The sequence below is a fragment of the Canis lupus genome, chromosome X, assembly GCF_003254725.2.
Source record: "Canis lupus dingo isolate Sandy chromosome X, ASM325472v2, whole genome shotgun sequence".
Lineage (NCBI taxonomy): Eukaryota > Metazoa > Chordata > Mammalia > Carnivora > Canidae > Canis > Canis lupus.
Genome location: NC_064281.1, coordinates 73,522,919 through 73,525,842, shown reverse-complemented (window position 1 = coordinate 73,525,842; position 2,924 = coordinate 73,522,919). Strand labels below are relative to the sequence as shown.

The window sequence follows — 2,924 nt, the reverse complement described above, 5'->3', positions numbered from 1 at the left end:
CGATAGGTCTTCTAAGCACAACATCTCAAAAGAAACGAGAGCTTTAAATGATACACTGGACCAGATGGATTTCACAGATATCTACAGAACTTTACATGCAAACGCAACTGAATACACATTCTTCTCAAGTGACTATGGAACTTTCTCCAGAATAGACCACATACTGTTTCACAAATCAGGTCTGAACTGATACCAAAAGATTGGGATTGACCCCTGCGTATTCGCAGACCATAATGGCTTGAAATTAGAACTAAATACAGGGTTATGAAAAGTAATCAAGTTGAACAAAAGAGAAAAAATAATTATTCAAAATGGGAATAGACCTAAGGAACTCGGTGACTCCAACAATATAGTAACATTTGTATTTTATGTGCCCAAGAAGAAGAGAAAATGGAGCAGAAAAAATATTTTAAGTAATAATAGCTGCAAACATCCCTAATTTGGGGAAGGAAACAGATATACAGATCCAGTAGGCACAGAGAATTCCCATCAAAATCAATAAAAGGATTTGCATTTCCCTGTTACTAAGGGATGTTGAGCATTTTTTCATGTGTCTGTTGGCCATTGGTATGTCTTCTTTGGAGAAATGTCTCTTCATGTCTTCTGCCAATTTTTTGACTGGATTATTTCTTGGGTGTTAAGTTTGATAAATTCTTTATAGATCTTAGATACTAGTCCCTTTTCTGATATGTCATTTGCAAATATCCTCTATTATGTAGGTTATCTTTTAGTTTTATCAACTGTTTCCTTTGCTGTGCAAAAGCTTTTTATCTTGATGAAATCTCAATAATTTATTTTTACCTTTGTTTCCCTTGCCTTTGGAGATGTGTGTAGCAAGAAATTGCTGTGGCATAGGTCAAGAGGTTGCTCCCTGTATTCTCTAAGGTTTTGATGGATTTGTGTCTCACATTGAGATCTTTCATTCATTTTGAGTTTACTTTTGTGCATGATACAAAAAAAGGTCCAGTTTCATTCTTCTACATGTGACTATCCAATTTTCCCAACATCATTTTTTTAAGAGACATTTTTCCATTGGATCTTCTCCCCTACTTTGTCAAAGATTAGTTGACCATAGAGTTGAGAGTCCATTTCTGGGTTCTCTATTTTGTTCCATTGATCTACGTGCCTTTATGTGCTACTACTATATTGTCTTGATGATTAAAGTTTTGTAATATAGATTGAAGTCTGGCATTATACTGCCATCTGCTTTGGTTTTCTTGTTAAATATTCCTCTGGCTATTCAGGGTCTTTTCTGGTTCCATAAAAATTCTAAGATTATTTCCTTCAGCTCTGTGAAGAATGTCAATGGTATTTTGATAGGGATTTCACTGTATGTGTAGATTGATTTGGGTAACAGAGACATTTTAACAATGTTTATCTTCCAATCCATGAGCATGGAACGTTTGTCCATCTCTTTTTGTTTTTCTCAATTTCATTCATAAGTCCTCTGCAGTTTTTAGAATATACATTTACCTCTTTAATTAGGTTTATTCCTAGGTATCTTATGGATTTTGGTGCAAATGTAAATAGGATTGATTCCTTAATTTCTCTTTCTTCTTTCTTATTAGTGTATAGTAGTGCAACTGACTTATGTGCTTTGATTTTATAACCTGCCACATTGTTGAATTCCTGTATGAGTTCTAGAAATTTTGGGGTGGAAGAAGATACCATCTCACACCAGTCAAAATGGGTAAAATTGCTTCTTCTCCGAGAGAACACCAAATGGCAGATGACGCCGGTGCTGTGGGAGGACCCGGAGGCCCCAGAGGCCCCAGAGGCCCCAGAGGCCCGGGAATGGGAGGCCACGGTGGCTTTGTGGAGGCTTCGGCAGCAGCATCCAGGTTCGCGGACGTGGCCGTGTTCCGGCCGGGGCCAGGGCCGAAGAGCTCGCAGAGGCAAGGCGGAGGACAAGGAGTGGATCTCCATCACCAAGCTGGGCCGCGTAGTCAAGGACATGAAGATCAAGTCCCTGGAGGAGATCTATCTCTTTTCTCTGCCTATCAAGGAATCTAAGATCATTGACTTCTTCTTGGGGGCATCCCTCAAGGATGAGGTCTTGAAAATCATGCCTGTGCAAAAACAGACCCATGCTGGCCAGCAGACCAGGTTCAAGGCATTTGTTGCCATCGGAGATTATAATGGACACGGGGGTCTGGGCATCAAGTGTTCCAAGGAGATAGCCACTGCCATCCATGGGGCCATCATCCTGGCCAAGCTTTCCATTGTCCTTGTGCGAGGAGGCTACTGGGGAAACAAGATCGGCAAGCCCCACACTGTCCATGCAAGGTGACTGGTCGCTGTGGTTTTGTGCTGGTGCATCTCATCCCTGCCCCCAGAGGCACTGGCATTGTCTCAGCCCCTGTGCCGGAGAAGCTATTGATGATGGCTGGTATTGACAACTGCTACACTTCGGCCAGGGGCTGCACTGCCACCCTGGGGAACTTTGCCAAGGCTACTTTTGATGCGATCTCCAAGACCTACAGTTATCTCATCCCTGATCTCTGGAAAGAGACTGTGTTCACCAAGTCTCCCTATCAGGAATTCACTGACCATCTTGTAAAGACCCACACCAGAGTCTCCGTGCAGAGGACCCAGGCTCCAGCTGTGGCTACCACATAGGTTTATATAAGAAAATAAAAGTGAATTCAAGCTTGTTAAAAAAAATGGGTAAAATTAACAAGTCAGGAAAACAACAAATATTGACAAGGTTACAGAGAACGGGGAACCTTCTTACACTGTTGGTGGGAATGCAAGTTGGTACAGCATACTCTGGAAAACAGTATGGAAGCTCCTCAAAAAGTTAAAAATAAAGCTATGCTATGATGCAGCAATTGCACTACTAGGTATATACCCTAAAGATACAAATATAGTGATCCAAAGGGGCATTTGCACCCCAATGTTTAGAACAGCAATGTCCACAATAG

The 2,924-nt window shown here is 41.4% G+C and overlaps 1 pseudogene; it reads left to right on the top strand.

Annotated features, from left to right (window-relative positions):
• The first annotated feature begins 1,701 nt into the window (after positions 1-1,701).
• On the top strand, positions 1,702-2,633 carry LOC112649295 (40S ribosomal protein S2-like; annotated as a pseudogene).
• Positions 2,634-2,924: the final 291 nt, after the last annotated feature.